Raw genomic sequence first — 19789 nt, forward strand, 5'->3', positions numbered from 1 at the left:
TGTTACTATGAATTTTAAACACATACACAAGTCTATCTCCATTCATGAATATTTCAATAAAATAAAAGCAATAGCAGAAAAGATGTTCAGGGGGTTCAAGATTTTCCAGAAGTAAAAGGGGGTCATACTTGGGATACTTATAAAGAAAGATAGCAAGAGAAAAATATCTTCGCGAATAAAGGATAATATATTTGGATCTACATACTTTCAGATTTTTCTCGTACTAGCATTTAATCATAGGAAAACAACTCACAGAGATTCACTAGCTTACCACTTCTGTCATTTTTATGCACTCCACCAGCAGAAGTCAAACTGCCATTAACTGTTTGCTCTGGTGGCACATTTTCAATAATACCAACACCATCTTCCTTTGCTTCCGTTGCTGACTTTGCTGTTCCTTCCTAGAAAAACAGCACAAAACAAAAACCCAACTTCAGAAAAATATCACATTAATTCATTTGGTCACACACTCACCCACTCAGAAAGACAGGCACATCCTGTATCTGTCAAGTCATAGCCACGATCCGGGGCAGAGCTGGAAACAGAAATAAAAGACAGAGTCTCTTCTATATGCTAGTAGCGGTAGAGATGCATGAAAACAGGTAAGGACAGAAAAATACCATCCACTAGTTCTGCAAGGGAAGTGAATAACGTACAGTGAAGGCACAAAGGAGGAAACACTTACATTTGGGAAGCTCAGCAAACACTGGGAAGATAGGGCTGTATCTTAAAAGACACACAAAGTGCACAGGGAGGGTGTGAAGGGCATTCTAGAAGGAGCAAAAGGATCAAGTATGAAATAACATAGTAAGTGACAACACCTATGCGATATGGCAAAACTGGAACAGAGTTCTTGGCAATGGGATAGATAGAGATTACTGGAACATGAGGACGAAACAAAAAAAAAGGGGGGGGAGCAGTGTTATGCTAGAACATGAATTTTCTCCTTCAGATAATGGGGATCCATTGAATAAGCAGAAGAATGACACTGTCACAAGTATATTTTAGAAAGGTCACTCTGGAAGCAATGTAGGAGGAATGTCAAGGAAGCAAAACCAGAAGAGTACTGCAAAATTATAGGTGAGAGACTGAATTACAGGACTAACATATGAAAAATGGTAAGCAGGTACAAACTATCGAATGTGGTGAGTGACAGCATGCGGTCATTTCAGGGAAGTTCGGAGTCCAGGACTTTTCCTGTTTCAGGGATGCTATTTATCAGACTAGGGAACACAAATGACAGAGCAGATTACAAAGAGTCAGGAAAGAGGAAAGGGAAAGCATCAGAAACAATGTCTTTAAACTAGGGCGTATTAAATTTAAAGTACCCAGGGGACGTAGGAAGAACATGTTAGGGCCGCCTGAATGCCTCAGTCAGTTAGCACCTGACTCTTGATTTTGGCTCCGGGCATGATCTCACAGTTCATGGGTTCAAGCCCCCCATCTGGTTCTGCGCTGACAGTGCAGGGTCTGCTTGGGATTTTCTCTCTCTCCCTCTGTCTCTCTGCCCCTCCCCACTGGTGCTCTCTCTGTCTCTCTCTCCAATTAATAAATGAATAAACTTTAAGAAAAGAAAAAGACAGAAAATTCAGATCAATACAGTCCAAGTAAGAAAAAAGCCCATCATAAATATCTATAAAACATATTAAACTGATATAATGCAAACCTACACAGAACTCTGAAGTTGTGAAAAGGAAAGTAAAAGGAGGCGGGAGGAGTTAAGATGGCAGAGGAGGGGGATCAGAATTTCCCTTGTCCCTCAAACACAGCAGTATTGAGGTCACAACACTCGGAATACCAGGAGTACAGGCTGCAGAGGGACAGAAAAATCTCCACAGGTGCAAACAGACAGCTTGGCGGGAGGACAGAAGGGTGTGTATGCGAATTGGGAGACATAAAATGGGCAGCACAGGCATGGAGTGGGGGAAGCCCTTTGGTGGAGAAACCAAAGGAAGATAGAGAGAGGGGCTGCGGGAAGTGCATTTGGATATGAGAAAGCCTGTCTGGACCACAGACCAAGGAGAGGTCCAGAGAGCCAGTTTCTACTTTGCAAAACAGCCTTAGAGGCTAAAAAACAGAATTTTCAAGGTTGCCAGACTTTCTCTAGAAAAGAGCTACCACCTCCCATGCCTGGTGGGGAGGGAGCCGCCCCTAGGCTTGGTAGCAATCTCAGGGCTACCCTGGGAGAGAACACCTTGAGTATGGTGGAAAGGGGAGGTATTGCCCTGCCCAAGGGAAAAAGACCCTGCAGGCACGAGCCAGAGGCCCTCTGTCCACTGCACAGAGTGGCGCTACTCCAGAACCAGGTCCGAGCAAAGCGGGATCCTACAGGGTTTTGAATCCCAACTCAGTGCTCAGGGAGCACAGGAGACTGTGCAGCAAGGCAAGCCAGCCCCCCAGGCTATTCCGTGAGGACGGCCTGAACAGTGAGTTTTGAGACACCTCGTGTGGGCAGGAGAGATTGGGGTGTCGCCATTTCTCTCCCCATGACCTACATCGTGGGGCATCAGGGAACGGACAGTGAGCCTCAGTGGAGGCAGGCCCATTACACCAAACCCTGCCTCTCTGTGCCTGGTAACTGCTTCTCTATGGGAGTGACACTGACACTGATGGGACCAGACAGCCCCTCCCCTATACCAGCACAGCCACCAGTCCCAGGCACCAACAGACAACTCTCCTCTGGTTTCGTATCTGAGTTTGTTTGTTTTCATTTGAATTATTGTTCTTTTCATCTTTTCTTTTTTAATGTTTATTTCTGTATTTTGAGAGAGAGAGTGAGTGATCAAGCAGGAGAGGTACAGAGAGAGGGAGAGAGAGACAGAATCCGAGCAGGATCCATGCTCTCACTGCAGAGGCTGGTGGGGGTATCGAACCCACCAACAGCGACAACATGACCTGAGCCAAATTCAAGAGTCAGACACTTCATCAAATGAGCCGCCCAGGCGCCCATCTTTTCTTTCCTTTTCTGTCCCTTTCTCCTCTTTTTCCCTTTTTTGTCTTTCTACTCTCCTCTTTCCTCTTCTCCCGTTGGAATCAGCCTAGTAGTCTCGAGTTGATTTTCAGTCAAAGCTAATTATATATATATTTTTTTCTCTTTGTTCCTCTGTTCTGATTGTTTGTTTGTTTGATCGGGCATTTTCTCCATACCTTTCCAGATCTCCTTCTTCCTTTTCCTCCTTCTCTTTCTGCATGAAGCCATAGAGCTCCTTTGAGTCACTGCCTGGTCTTTTTTTCCACTCCTGTCATTTCTCGCTTTGTTTGGGCTAAGGATTCTTCACCACCCTCTTCTCCTTTTTCCCAAGATTACATCAACAAACAAATCAAAGCACACCGGGTGGAAGGCCCAAACTACCACTCCAAGTAGTGTGAGAAGCAAGCAAAGATGCACCAAAAGAGTGCACACAACACACTCCAAAAACACTCGTTCGACCGCCAGGTCCTGGACAGTGTATGACCCCTTTTTATTATAGTAGTACTCACAGGTGTGGGACACAGAACAAGCTATTACAACACATAAAGGACAAGAAACTAGCCAAAACGACAAAACGGAAGAATTCTCCTCAAAAACAATTCCAGGAAGAAAGGACAGCCAGAGAAGGGCTCAAAAGAGACAGAAACAATATATCTGATCAAGTTTTTGGAACTGTCACGTTGAATGCTGAAAACGAAATGTTGTCAAGGAGATACAAAATAAACGGGATGCAGTGACAGCAAGGATGGGAGAAGCAGAAGAGAGAATCGGTGAAACAGAAGATACAATTGTGGACAAAGAGGAAGCAGAGAAAGGAAAGAAAGGAAATTACTAGACCACGAGGCAGGTACTAGAGATCTAATTGACTCGGTGAGATGAAATAACAGCCACATCATAGGGGTCCCAGAAGAAGAAGAGTGAGAGAAAGGGGCAGAAGGTTTATTTGAACAACTTGTAGCTGAGAGCTTCCCTCATCTGGGGAAGGAAACAGGCATCCAAGTCCTGGCGGCACAGAGAATTCCCTTCCAAATCAACAAAACCAGGTCAACACCACGACATGTCATAGCGAAACTGGAAAAATACAAAGATCAAGAGAGAATTCTGAAAGCAGCTAGGGACAAACGGGGCTTAATCTGCAAGGGAAGACACATAAGGGTAGCAGCAGACCTGTCCAATGAAACTTGGCAGGGCAGAAGGGAGGGGTAGCAAACGGTCAGTGTGCTGAATGGGAACATATGCAGCGAAGAACGCTTTCCCCAGCAAGGCTGTCATATGAATAGAAAGAGAGAGAAAGGCTTCCCCAGACAAACAACACCTCATGGAGTTCATGACCACTAAACCAGCCCTGCAGGAGATCCTAAGGGGCGACTCTGTGAGTGGAAAGCAGCAGAGACGACAAAGGACCAGAGGCCTCACCAAAAGCATGAAACCTTCAGATAACACAATGACACTAAATCCATATCTTTAATCACTCTGAATGTCAATGGACTCAATGCCCCCATCAAAAGACACAGATAATCAGAATGGATAAGACACAAAACAAAACCAAAGAACAAGATCCATCTATATGCTGTCAACAAGACACTGATTTTAGACCCCAGGACACCTCCAGATTCAAAGTGAAGGTGTGGGGAACAACCTATCATGCTACTAGAAGTCAAAAGAAAGCTGGAGTCGCCATACTTCCACCAGACAGACTAGATTTTAAACCAAAGACGGTAGTAACAGATTCAGAAGGGCGTTTTATCATAATTAAGGGGTCTATCCATCAAGAGGACCTAACAATTGCAAACGTTTATGCCCCCAAAGTGAAACGCCCACATATATGAATCGATGAATCACAAACATGAATAAATGTATACATACAAATACCATGATTGTAGACGACTTTAAGACTCCACGCATGGCAATAGGCGGATCGTCAAGGCAGAATATCAGTAAGGAAACACAGATCCTATGTGTCACTGGACCAGATGTATTCAGATATACATACATATATATTGGCCTTAAGATATACATTTACATACACGGATATCAACACCGATATATTGAGATCTTTTCATCCAACAGCAGTAGAATGCACATTCTTCTTTTTTTTTTTTTTAATTTTTTTTTCAACGTTTTTTATTTATTTTTGGGACAGAGAGAGACAGAGCATGAACGGGGGAGGGGCAGAGAGAGAGGGAGACACAGAATCGGAAACAGGCTCCAGGCTCCGAGCCATCAGCCCAGAGCCTGACGCGGGGCTCAAACTCACGGACCGCTAGATCGTGACCTGGCTGAAGTCGGACGCTTCACCGACTGCGCCATCCAGGCGCCCCAGAATGCACATTCTTCTTAAGTGCACATAGAACATTCTCCAGTATAAGTGACATCCTGGGTCACAAAACAGCCCTCCACAAATATAAAAGGACTGAGATCGTAACTTGCATATTTTCAGATCACAACAACGAGCACTTGCTCATTCTTTCTCTCTCGCCCTCCCTTTCCAAGAGAAATACAAACATTACAAAAACATTTAGCTCACCTCCTTTCAAGAAAGAGAAGAAAAGAACAATAAACCTTGTGGGGCAATGAGTCATGGATGAAAACCACACACAGACAGAATTCCATAACCAATATGTTGACAATGGAGTTGACAGAAAGTGATGTACTAAGAGAACAGACACTAAAGAAATGTTTTCTGCAAGGAAATATTAGGGTAGGGGTAAACCATTAAAAAAGAGCATGGTGGGGGGGGGGGGAACACGTCGGTGGCTCAGTCAGTTCAGCGTCCAACTTCAGCTCATGAGTCATGATCTCACGGTTTGTGGGTGTGAGACCTTCATTGAGCTCTGTGTTGACAGCTCGGAGCCTGGAGCCTGCTTTGGATTCTGTGTCTCCCTCTGTCTCTGCCCCTACCCCACTTGCTCTCTCTCTCTCTCTCTCTCTCTCTCTCTCTCCAATATAAATAAACTTTTAAAAAATAAAAATTACATTAAAAAGTATGGGGGGATAAGAGGAAAAAAGGAAACAATAGAAGACACGACCAATCAATCAAGCATGAGCTTAAGACAAGGAAGAAAAGGAGAAAGGTGAGTAAAATAAGGTAAGTGGAAACAACATACATTTTTCAGCAGGTACATAAGTAGGATTGGGAATATAATATGAACAATAGTCTCTTTGAAAGCTTTTCAAGATATATATATATATATATATATATATATATATATATATATATATATATATATAATCTATACGTAAAACAGAGGCTTTGATTCACAGTATATCCCTAATAATACTGACTTTTATCACTCTACAGTTATCTGGTTATAAATACTGTAATATTTAAGTTTTGTCACTATAAATTGTTCAATTACTGGCATCTATTGCTTCCTAAAAGCTATAAATTATTACTAGACTAACGAAAAAACAGAAAAAGAAAGGTTTCTAACACATCAACTGTCACTATGGAGAAAGAATTGGGAATGAGAATTCTAGAAAGAAATGTGAACCTTCAAAAGATGTATGTAATGGGACACAGATGGGGTTAAAAAAAAACAAAGACTGAGGAATTTTTATTTGCAATTCTAAGCTCACAATGGGAGGATACTAAAAATATACGGTAATCTTCTTTCGTATGTAACTCCTGATTTCCTCAATAGAATTCATTTGCGTTTATACGTATGAAACACCAAAACAGAAGATAAACTGACCTTACTTTTTAAATTCACATATTTAATTGTGCCATATCATGCGTATTTCATTACTTTTCAAATTCCATTCTACGGAATTCCATTTCCCTACTCCTTTATTCACATTCAACAACTATGACATTGCTTCTTACAAGCAAGACTTCATTCTAGGAGCTCCAGGAGTCAAACAAGTGTGTTTCCTAACCTCCAGTAGCTTATAATGATTTAGGGGCTTTGAAATGAATATTTAACTAAATATCAGATGTCTGAAACTTAAATTTTAGAATCTGACACAACGATTAGGAGGAGATATTTTTAAAAGCTAGAATATCAAAGATTTCTGAAATTAGAAATTTGACAACTTGGCTAAGAAGAGCCTCTGCTCATAGAGCTACTCTTCTCAGCAAAATACGTATTCTTCAGGGAGATGCACAATTTTAACTTAAATACAGGGAAACACCTTTGTAAGGTAAATGTTGAGAAATAATGTAAACATCTAAGTTTCTACATTTTCTAATATTATTTTAGACTAAATGTAGAACAAAGGATACAGACAAAGGGAAATCCTGTATCTCTCTCTCAAAATAAAAATTGCCCGGGGCGGGGGCAACCTACAATAGATAATTAGATCCAATAAGATTTCATTAGGCTTCAGTATTATCAGTCATGTTAGTATCACAGTAAGAATCCTTATCCTTAACCAAATGTCATGTTTCCTCCATTATGGGAAAGCTTTGCCCAATATAATTTGACGGTCATTATATATTTTCCAGCCCATTCTTTTCTCAGCCTCCACCTCTAGGAATTACCAAAGTAAAAAAAACAAAACAAAAAATTCAACGTGTCATGTATCTGTCAAGGGGTTTGTTCTTGCTAAATTTCCATTACACACATAAAATGATAATGCACAGGCTACTCTTAAATTTTCCGAGTAAATAAGGGAGAAAACTAAATTCAGAGCAGGAAAGTGACTTTCACAGGAGGGTACTTTACCTTGGTACCGAAATCTAAGTCTTGGCTAGCTGATGTAGGCCATGAATCATCAGGACCAGGTTTGTCAGAAAGCCTTTAGAGCAAAAATATACAACAAAAACATGTTCATTTTTTTAAAAACAAAATTTTCAAAAATTATGGGAAAGGTCAGCTATCTGTTTATTCAACGAAGTTTCTTGTTATAATTAGAAGTTGGCCTCTGTTTTTTCTACTAAGTTTTATTTTAATTCCAGTAATAGTAACATCCAGTATTATATTAGTTTAAGTTGTACAATACAGCGATTCATCAACTCCATACTCACCCCGTGCTCATCATGACAAGGACACTCACTCCATCATCCCCATCACATCCTTCACCCCGCCCACCACTCACCTCCTCTCTGGGAACCATCTGTTTGTTCTCGGCAGTTAAGAGCCTGTTTCTTGGTTTGTGCCCCCCTTTTTTCTCCCTTTGCTCATTTGTTGTTTCTTAAGTGCTACATGAGTAAAATCATATGGTATTTGTCTTTCCCTGACTTTGCTTAACTTACTACTCTCAGGCTCCATCCAGGTGATTTCAAAAGGCAAGATTTCATCGTTTTATGGTTGAGTAATATTCCTGTGTGTGTGTGTGTGTGTGTGTGTGTGTGTGTGTGTGTGTATGGATATACATATACACACACGCACATACATATAGGACTTCCTTTTCATTCACTCATTTGTCAATGGACCCTTGTGCTGGCTATTGGAAATAATGCTGCAATAAACACAGGGGTGCGTGTGTCCTGTGGAATTCGTGTTTTTGTATTCTCTTGGGTAGTATCCAGTAGTGCAATTACGGGATCATAGGAGAGTTCTGTTTTTAATTTTTTGAGGAACCTCCATACTGTTTTCCACAGGGGCCGCACCCATTTGCATTTCCACCAACGGTGCAAGAGGTTTCCTTTGTCTCCACATCCTCGCAAACACTTGCTTCTTGTGGCTTGGAGTGTAGCCATTCTGACAGGTGTGACGTGGTATCTCGTTGTAGTTTGGGGAGCATCTTTTCATGTGTCTGTTGACCATCTGTATGTTGTCTTTGGAAAAGTGTCTGGTGATGTCTACTGCTCATTTGTAAACTGGGCTTTTTTGGAGGGGGGTGATGTTGACATGTATCATTTTTTTAGACATTGTGGATACACAGTGGACATTGTGGAATATTACACAGCTATAAAACAGAATGAGATCTTGCCATCTGCAACATCATGGATATACCTAGACGATATGAGGCTAAGTGAAATAAGTCAGAGAAAGACAAATCCTATATGATTTCACTTCTATGTAGAATCTAAAAAAGGGAACAAAAGAGCAAATAGAGAAAAAGCAGAAACAGACCCATAAATGCAGAGAATTGGCTGTTGCCAGAAGAGAGGGCTGGTGGGGGGTTGGACAAAGTGGGTGAAGGGGAGAGGGAAGTTCAGGGTTCCAGTTATAGAATGAATAAATCACAAGGCTCAAAGGTACAGCATAGGGAATCTAGTCAGTGGTATCGTAATAGCATCATACATTAACAGATGGGAGCTACGCTTATGGCGAGCATCGTGGAACATCCAGAGTTGTTGCATCACATATTACATTGTGTGTCAGGTAGACCTCCGTTTAAGTAAATATACCAAAGTTAATGTTTCTATGATATGAGTGGAAGTACTAACTAGAGATTAAAAGACAAAAACTTACCAAGGCCAACTCTTTTCCTCCACTGGTCTTGCCTTATTTAGGTCCATAATAACTAGCAAGACCTTCCAAGCCTTCAGGGGCATTCAGCTACCCAAGGAGAGAGACTGCGAACAAAATGGTCCTGGTAGTTGTGCCTCTATTTCTCTATATGCTGCCTGAATATTTTCTTCCCGATGAGCTCCCACTCCTACATCACTCTTCGACACGGTTCAGTGGCATTCTCCAACCTTTCAATCTTTAGCCTATGAAGGCACACACTCCTACAACAAGGATGGGCTCAAATGACCGAGGGTAGGAGCCATGTCCTGCTCCTGGAAAACAAGCTAATTGGGAGTCTCAGTCATCCGCACAGTCACCTCAACATAGGCATGTTATCACCTATCCAGATGAAGCTCCCTTACTGGTTTGACAAGTCAGTCCTACCCCTGCCCAGCCCTACAGGTACATGGGAAAGGCATCACAGATTTAGGAAAAGAGGTGGAGTGAGGAGACAGCTTGCCTTGGGCCATACATCTCTGTTGTTCAGAATCTCCACCACCCACCCCCAATTCCTTGAGAGGATCTAAGCCATCCTCCCTAAGTTGGGGTGGAAGTCGATGATATCATACTTCTATTTGTTGTAAACAGACTCTTCCCAGCAGCGCAAATGATTTTTAATCTCTCTCATCAGAAAATCTGAGGTATGCTCACACCTTCAATGAAACCAACACACACAGGAGCAGAAACCTGGTCAGGACCCTCTTGAACTCTCTATTTGAATATGCCTTTCTAAACAACTCCCCGAATCCTGGGTCCTTCATTTCTGTCATTTACCTATATCTCACTGGGCAAAAACCCCCATATTCTGACATCTCTTCTAAAACTCTTATTCCCACCTAACTCAGTGTTGTTCTTCTTGAAACCCGGTCTCCTCTGCTAATTCGATGTTTACCCTCCTTCACTGTATTCATTAGACCCACTCCCCAGCTTTCTATTATTTAAATTTTGCCTGCAAGGTGAAGAAAAAAAAATGAAGAAAAGAAAGAAAGAAAGAAAGAAAGAAAGAAAGAAAGAAAGAAAGAAAGAAAGAAAGAAAAGAACCCAAATTGAAATCTCATTTCTGTCACTTATCATATCCAAATAGGTCACTTCAATCTCTTTTGAGTTTCAAATTCTCCATGGAAACAACCATTGGTCAAGGAGGTTAAATGTAGGTTGACGTACCAGAGGGTATTTTGATGAATCAATCTCTGAGGTTCCTTAAATCATGAGATTCTAAGTGCTTTTGCTTTGACCTCTGGAAAAATGGAGAGTCCTTCGCTGGCAGAAGTGGAAAAATGAATGGAAAAAAAAAAGGAATACCAAGAAAATCAGAGAGAAAGTAAAAAGGCAAAAACACAGTACAGAAAAGTCATGGGAAAAACATCTCAAAAAAAATAAAAGCTTCCTAGAACTAGTCAAGGGTACTAGCCCAAAGGGAAACCAGACTGGGAACTTAGGCAACAGAGAATCATATAGCAATATCCTCGAAAGAGAGGCTGAATTTAATTAACATAACATGGTCTACAACTAGATATCCTTCCCTTACAGAAAAATGATTTGTCTCAGAAGAGGAGATATCACCATATCTAAGGCGCTGCCTGAAGAGACCTTGCTTATTATGTGAAAGCTGTGACACCATGGCCACAGCTGACATCCACCCTAAAATCTCTGATGGCAAAAACATGGCAGTAGTTACCACTGCACTAATTATTTTGTTAGCACTAGTAGTCAAATATATAAGGGCAAATGCTTGGACTAACCTGGGTTCTTAAGAAAACCCTAAATTAGAGTTCCGACACCATTACCTTTGACATTCTGAGTTGATCTGCCCTAGGATCCGGATCTTCATCTCAGTGCTGCTGAGGAACCAAGGAATGGATGTGGAAGCTTCACGGGCTGATGGGCAAAGCCCCTCAGCTACCCATTAACTATGGAATCATGGGGCGAGTAATCAACTTCCCTAAACCACACTTGCCAAAGAAATAAAAAGTAGGCTACAATAACACAGCTACTTTGCAAAGCTATGCAATGACTATACAACTGAACGGATGTTACGCATAGGATATAGTGTCTAGTCCAGGGTAGAACACTCAACAACTGCTTTTGTTCTCCGCATTCCCTTAAGAAACACATCATTTTCAGTTCATTCATTTCCTTTCCTTTCCTTTCCTTTTCCTTTTCGTTTCATTTCATTCCTTTATACTTTCAGAGTGAGTGCACACAGAAAGAGGGAAAGATATCCCACGGAGCCTGTCCGCGCAAAACCCGACGTGGGGCTTGAACTCACAAACCTGAGGTGAAATCAAGAGTCACACACTTAACCGACTGAGCCACCCAGGTGCCCCAACAAGTGTCATTTTTACAAATCCATACAAATCCTACCTGGTTATAGAGTCTTCCTCAGCATTCTTATCTGTTCCTAAAGAAGAAAGCAAAATACATGTTAAATCAACAGAATTCCCCCGCCTTCAGTAGAGACTGTTCAGTTTTAGGATGAAACACCCCCTCACAAAGTGGGCTCTATAGCTATTGTCCTTTGCAGCATGTCCAAACCACAGCAAACAGACTCTCCCTGGCCTTATTTCCAATGGCAAAGTAAGAAGGAAAGATTGCCATTCCAGTTAGGTAAAGTTCTAACCTCTTGAGACTGTCTCTTTCCATTGCTAGAGAGTCTATCTCCACCCACCGCACATCACAGAGGAGGATGCTCCCAATGTGAGTGCTATGTAGTGGTTCATGATGTCATTTTTCTCAACCCTCCCCATTAGGTGACACACATCTAGAGCAATCATGCTTTTTTTCATGGAAGGCATAGGTCATCAGATCCTCTCCTGGTGAGCAACAAAACAAAACAAAGGGCAAAGAATGTCTTGAATGCCTACCTTCAATTACCAGGGAATTTTAACTTTCTAAACATTCAAAGATATCCACTGTATGATTCTAACTATATGACACTCTGGAAAGAGCAAGGCTATGGAGGTAAGGGTTGGGGTGAATGGAGGGATAAAGGGGCACAGCACAGAAGACTTTTAAGACAGTGAAACTCTTTCACACGATACCACAAAGGTGGATTCACATCATTACACATTTGCTAAAACTCACAGAATGTGTAACACCAAGGATGACCACTAATGCAAATTAGAGATTTTGCCTGAAAATGATGAGTTAGTGTCCATATAAAATGCACGACTGTTCTCAGGGTGCCTGGGTGGCTCAGTGGGTTCAGCGTCCAAGTCTGGATCTGAGCTCAGGTCATGATCTCACAGTTCATGGGATCAAGGCCTGCATCAGGCTCTGTGCTGACACCACAGGATTCTTTCTCCCCTCTCCCTCTGCCCTTTTGCTGCTCACACACATGCATGCTCTCTCGCTCAAAACTAAACCAAGGAACTGAAAAACATATACTACGAAAAATGGACCACTGTCGTGCAAGATGTTGACAACAGGGGAGGCTAGGTGTGTACGGGGGTATGGTATATGGAGACTCTCTGTACTTTCTATTATATTTTGCTGTGAACTTAAAACTTGTGTAAAAAATAAGGCTTATTAAATGTATAGAACAACACCAACAACAAGACATGGTATCCACTGAAGCTACTCTTAGCATATATTAACGCATGATACAGTCACCTTGAAAATGAAGATAGAGATCAAAGTAACACAGTAGGGGGACTGTCTCCCATATGGAAGTATATGAAAATACATAAAGCAAAATGCAAAAATACAAAAGTTATTTGTATACTTAGGCAAGAAAACATTTGGTGAATATGATCAAATATCTTATAACTATAAACAGGGATTCAGCATATAGGAATCAAACCTGGGTTTTCCATATAATTACGAGATTTCATTCTAATTTTAAATCAAAAATCATTATGTTGATCATATCTAAGAATCATAATGAAAGCTTAGCCACATAAAAAAAGATTATAATGAACTAATATTGCCCTAGTAATTTTTGTGCAAATACCTACCTCATATGGATGATGAAACTGAAACCAGTACCATGGTAACCATCATATTACTTGCTAGCAAAATAAAATCTTAAGACAGCACCAAAAATTAAGTCAGGGCTATAATTCCTATGCAGAACAGGTTTCATCCAGCGGGCCAAAGATGGCTACCCTCCGAACATCCTACTTGAATGACTGGCCCTTGGTGGTTCCCTGGGATCTTGGATCTCAGGAGGGTTCCCACCATTCCCTAGCTGGTTAAGAGTCGCTCACTCTGCCTAAGTGCTGGTACAATCAATGTGCTTCAGGCCGTACACTTGATTTCCTTCTGGAAACCTGGAATTTGGGGATATGTAAGGAGAAGATGCCTATGTGATTAGCATTTGATGAAACCTCGGGCACTGAGTATCCATAAGCCTCGTACTGTCAGACAACATTTCACTTGTGCTGCCCTAATTGCATGCTGGAGGAATTCACATCCTGCTAACTCCATAGAGAAAGGGTTCCTGGAAGCCTGCGCTTGGTCTCCTCTGGCCTTCACCCCATGCACCTTTCCTCTGTGGTGATTGGCCTTTCAGCCTGTCCCCGTACCAAACCACAGGCACGAGTACAAGTATATGCTGAGTCCTGTGAGCTCTTCTAGTCAATAATCAAATCTGGGTGTCGTTAGGGTGCTTCCAACACAACTGTGTTATATGAAATTTTTATTATTTGGGTTGATGTCTTACACGTGGTTACAGTCAGAAGGTTATGTCACAGAACACTTTTCCCGGAAACTCTTTTTCTTGGGATTCGTTGAAAATTCCTACATTCCTATATACCCATTTGAAGAAAGGTTTCAAAGGAATAGATGAAATCATGTCAGAAAGTGTGAAACAAGCAACAATCCTATTTTACTCAGAAAAAAAACAAAAGAGAATCCTGGTGGTTGCCACTATGTTCTACCATATACAAGTTCCTCTCAAATATGAAAAATCAGTTAATCTTCTCCCACTAACTAGGTCTTAGTTCATTTTTTCTGGCAGATTGGAATCAAGAGAAGTAACAGGGATTGTTCTAGAAAAAAACAGAACTATCAGACCCAGTATAACAACATACTACTGATTATAGTGTTTTGCTTGTTTGTTTCTTTTCCTTAATTTCTTAGAAAATTAAAAATATAGTTCACCTATTAAAGGCAGTTATTGCCAAAATAATCAGAAGTCATAATTACTGTGTCCTCATTCCTGCTGCTCTCCTCTGTTCATCTGATAAAGTTCTACTCATTCTTCACGTCCAATTTAAATGCCTGCACACCACCTGGAAACCTCTGAATCTTCTGAGAGTTCTCTCTCACCCCCTAACTTTTGATATTCAGGAATCACAAATTCATATTAACTATACTGTTTCGGTCTCTGCTTTATCTTTCCCCTGCCAGTGCCGTAGTCAAACATGAGTTCTTAACTGATAATTTTCGCAGGGAAAAAAAAAGCCACCAAATATTATTGGTATTTCTTAAATGATTAAAAAAAGTTAACCAAAACAAATGAGAAAGACACAAGGCCCAGAAACAAAAATTAACGGAGTAAATTGAACCCCCTGACGTTTTCAATCTACACAGCTGAAAGTTTCATAATGGACTAATACTAGGCTAAGAAAACAGGAGCTTCCTCTGCCTCCCAGTCTCTATATGTGGTTTCCTATAAGCGATCCTCCATATGAGGCTTCAGCAAACTACGGCCACAGGCCAAATCCAACCTGCCATCTGGTTCTGTAAACAGTGTTTTCTTGGGGCATAGTCCCATGTCTTCACTTACATATTGCTATGGCTGCTTTCACACTACAAGGGCAGAGCTGAGAGACCACATCACCTAAAATATTCACTGGCTCTTTAGGAAAAAGGCTTGGTGATCTGTATTTTATGCATCAACCAGAGTGTCCTAACTCAAATCTAATCTTATTAGTCTTCTGCTTCAAATTCTCCAAAATCCCTGCATCAAATACTGCTGGCTCCCTCCTTCTAAGAGCCATTCCGTATTCTTCATTCTCGCTGGAGAATCACAACTTTATTTGGATATTTATTGTCTCCATACACAGAGAAGGTGGCCTCACCCTGGCTTCAAAAAGAGAAAGGATTATTCTAAGCTAATCACAGTACCTGATTTACCAGGGACCCGTTGAGGAATGAGTGTGTGACCTAACCTAGTCTTTAAAATGTTAGAGGAAGTCTACTGCAAGCCTCTTCCTAGTGAAAAGAAACACCTAAAGAAAAGCAGTCTTTCCCACCCACTGGGTGTTCCCCTGAGAATATGATACCTGGAACCGTTGCTAATTAGCCACCCCAGAAAGGAGAAATAAAAATACCACCAACTCCAAAACTGAACAAGAGACGACTGGCATCCTGATGACATCACTGAACCATCAAAACATTTCTGGTTCCTACTGCTTTAGTCACTGATAGAAGTCACCTATTATTTGCCGCTAAAAGCATTCTACCGAAGAAATTTCCCAAGGCCTATCGGGTAAGATCTACTCCTTTCTATAGCACTAACAAACTTCCATAAGCTTGTCTTACCTAGGTACTCACCTCATTCCCAACCACTGCCATAGCACACGTTTTCTACCAGCAAAACCCAGCTGCTCCTAAATCCTGCTAAGTTCACTCGTACACCTTCGCCTCTGCACTGCTGTGTACTCCACCAAACACGTAATCGTGATAGTTTACAAACACTGTCAAACACACCAATGTTGGTCCTTCTGCCTCTCTACCTGGCAAACTGAACTACTCACTCTGCACGCTTACCGTAGGTTCTACCCAGTCTTTGAAAACTCGGATTCCTCACCGGGAACTTACGGTAACTGGAACAAATGCCAATACAAAATAACAATGATAATTATAAGCTCTACGAGACTCTGGCACCTAGAAAGCACTAAATAGAGTAAATAATACAAAGGACAGTGGTAACAACAAACTCCTGGGGTGCAGAGACTGGTTTTGGAACGTTTGTATTCTACAACAACAGGATAACACTTAGTAGCTAACAGGCACTTAAGAGTTACTTGTGAAGTGAACAAATGGCCATGAATAAAAATGAATTCCTTTGAAAATTATTTTTAAAAACCACAGAAAGTTTCCTGTTTCAAAAACCCCAGGGACAGCTCTATTCTGTTATGAGCACCTTAATGATCCAAACACTGTCTGCTCGATCTCTGTCTTTCCTGTAACTTCCAAAACTAACTTACAGAAGGTCTTTGGTAACAGCCTACCAAGTTAAAGCTTTCTTCCTACTTTTCAGATGGTACAGTGCACTAGTGTCCGGCTTCGGCTCAGATCATGATCTCACGGTTTCTGGGTTTGAGCCCCGCATCGGGCTCTGTGCTGACAGCTTAGAGCCTGGAGCCTGCTTCGAATTCGGGGTCTCCCTCTCTCTCTGCTCCTCCCCCACTCCTGCTCTGTCTCTCCTTCTCCTTCAAAAATAAATAAAAACAGTACAACATTTTTTAAATAGAAAAAATTAAAAAGCAACTGACTGTTACGCCAACAGTTCCAGAAAGAAGGGTGGGAGGTGTCTCTGGGAAAGGCTGTGACAGGCAGGGATGTGGCTCCTCTGAACCCAGAAAATGGGGAGAAGGAAGAGTTGACTTGACTCCCCGATTTCTAGGCAAAGAGCTTCCCTATGCCACTCCACTGGAGCCTGGCTCTCTGATACTGGGGGGGAGATGTTCCCCAAAGAGGTGGGCAGAGAAAGGGAAGGAGAGAGGAAGTCGGCTTTGGTGGGACATGGGCTTGTGGCCATGCCCTCAGGGGGCACCCGGGCTGAACAAAGGGCTGACAAACAGAAGACCTGAACTTGTCCTTTACTTGTTCTCTGCCCTTGGGACATCATTTATTCTCTCTGGGCCAGTTTTCACATCCGTGCGATGGAAATCATCCACCACCCGTGCTGACATTGCAGTGCTGCGGACACGTGGATGGACACGTTTGGGTTATGAGAGGTAAAAACCTGGCTCTGTGCCAGACAGACCTGGGGGTGAAGTCCCTGGCTCTGCACCCTGTCGGCCGTATGCTCTTGAGCAACTCACGCCTCCCCTCCAAGCTCGGTTTCTCTGTCTCTAAAGTGGGGACAGTTGCACTCACCTCAGAAAGTTACCTGTCCACACAAGGTACGGCACAGAGTAGCCTCCAGTAAATGGAAGTTCTGATTCCTGAAACGATGTGCCCCAAGAAAGACAGAATTCAGAATCAGCCACCAACTCACTACTGTAAGCCGTGCCTTCTGACTGCAGATCCGGAGTGAATGGGCGCTAGAGGCCTTTTGCCCAAATCTGCGAGGTTCTGTCCCTGCCCCCCTGAGGCACCAAGGGGGATGCCACACAGTCTCTCTGATCAGGCGATGGCCTTGGCCTCCTGTCAGGCAGAAAGCTCATTCCATGCCCCAAACTCGGCTGCTCCCAGGAGAGAGGATGCACGCCCACACTTCTGGTCACCAGGGGCAAAGTATACCCACCCCACCACCCCACCCCCCCTCCCCGCGGCCAATAATCCAAACTAGACTGACATGGGTGGGACCTCCAAGGACGCTCCTTCTCCACATGTGGAAACTGAGTCCTTGAGAGGGGAAAGGACTTGTCCAGGGCATCGAGGGAGCTGCTGGCAGAGCTGGGACCAGGGTCCCAGCTGGAGCCCTGCCCAGAGGCAGATGCCTTGTTCACACATTCTTCTGCCTGTGGCCCCCACTCCCAGTTGAACAGCCAACCATTTCCTTGAAAACACAGCCATTCCAGTTGCAAACATCTGGAGAGCACATATTACAACCAGGTTTGGTTAAACAATGAGCAAAGAGTCTGCAGGTTTTTAACCTGAAGGCTTTTCGGGGAGGTGCTAGAGACACCCTCCCCTAACATAGTCATCAGAATATTGTAGGTCTGTATGTTTTGTTGGAAGGTGGTCTATCTACACAGAGCTTTCTTCAGGTCCCCACAGGGCCTCTAAGAGGGCTAAACTGGAAACATCTGGGCCTTTCTGAGGAATTCCACACATCCCACCTTATTCCGAAATGCGAGAATGAGGGGTGCCTGGGTGGCTCAGTCGGTTAAGCGTCCGACTTCGGCTCAGGTCATGATCTCGCGGTCTGTGAGTTCCAGCCCCGCGTCGGGCTCTGTGCTGACAGCTCACAGCCTGGAGCCTGCTTGGGATTCTGTGTCTCCCTCTCTCTCTGACCCTCCCCCATTCATGCTCTCTCTCTGTCTCAAAAATACATACACGTTAAAAAAACAAAAAAAAAAAAAAAGAAGAAGAAACGCTATAATGTACAGTCAGCCCTGGAGCTGATTCTTTCAACAACGCGGGACGCGCCACATCTAGAGACCTACACGCAGACACATATGCCCGAGCTTTCTGCGCAGGGAGGGGCAGCAACCGGTCCCGGCTTCAAGGCTGTCCTTTGGTGGCTGTCTGCCACCAGGAGGGGAGGGGCTTCTTGGTGCTCAGTGATGACACCAGAGGCGGACACCCTCAACACACATCCACAGGCGCAGAAATGAGGCCAGCCCCCAAGGGCTGCGGGCATTTGTGGTCTCAGGCTGAGGACTCAGGATACAGGGCTGGGGCAGCTCAGCAGTGGCGGGGTCCCAGGATGTGAAGTCACGTAAGGAAGGCAACAGACTCACACACAATCACACGTACACGGTCACGGCCTCTCCCATGTACACAGAGACTCATGCATCACACAGATGCACCTCATACTCGCGGAAACACGTAAACACACAGACCCGTGTACACGCAATAAGAAGATGTACTTGGATATCTCCAGACCGATGCACAGACATTCTCAGAGGCACACACTCACAGCCACATGTCCTCGCCCACACAGGCGTGTGCATGCTTTACACACACGCACACACACGGTCCAAGCATCTAAATGCTTCCCAGGAACCAACCACTATGGATTCTCCCCTCTGCGGGCAGTCCAGGGCTAGAAGCTAAAGGCTGGACTGGGTTCCCAGTTGGCCCCAAGGAGAGGGAAGGGGCAGAGGGACAGCTGAACCTTGCTTGCTTCTCACTCTACTGCATGTGGGGGTGGGGTAGGGGCTAAGGGACACCCAGCTGCCAAAACAGCAGGGGACGAGCCCACAAATGGAGTAACCCACTTGCCAGGGGCTTTCAGGGATGGGGGCGGGGGGAGTCTCTTGGCTCCTGGGGGTGGCTCCAAGCATTGAGAATTTGCGGGAAAGGGCAGATCTGGGATGAGGGGCATTTTTCCAGTGAACCTTTCCCCCCTTCCGAAGTCTGGTCTCCCTTCTGCAGCTCCATTCAGCCCCCCACCACCCAATACGCCCAGTCAGCACCCCCAGGCGCTGGCCTCACCTGACTGAGACCCAACCACAAGAGGAGGTCCTACCCACACATATCCAGGGGTGCCCCACACGCGGGGGGCCCTCCCGCTGCACCCGCCCCTGCACGCAGCATAAAAACATCCAGAGTCCCCCTATACCCCCACCCC

The 19789-nt window shown here is 43.6% G+C and overlaps 1 long non-coding RNA gene across 2 annotated transcripts; it reads right to left on the reverse strand.

Moving 5' to 3' along the window:
• Positions 1-205: 205 nt before the first annotated feature.
• LOC131495956 (uncharacterized) lies at positions 206-10644 on the reverse strand. 2 transcript variants are annotated; one of them, XR_009254204.1, is made up of 4 exons: positions 10537-10644; positions 9334-9644; positions 7639-7711; positions 206-401 (listed from the first exon to the last, which is right to left on the reverse strand). It is a non-coding gene; the product is annotated as an uncharacterized LOC131495956 (long non-coding RNA). The 2 variants fall into 2 exon arrangements; XR_009254203.1 differs by lacking the exon at positions 9334-9644.
• Between the last annotated feature and the right edge of the window lie 9145 nt (positions 10645-19789).

Source organism: Neofelis nebulosa, chromosome 15, assembly GCF_028018385.1.
Source record: "Neofelis nebulosa isolate mNeoNeb1 chromosome 15, mNeoNeb1.pri, whole genome shotgun sequence".
In the NCBI taxonomy this organism is placed as follows: Eukaryota; Metazoa; Chordata; class Mammalia; order Carnivora; family Felidae; genus Neofelis; species Neofelis nebulosa.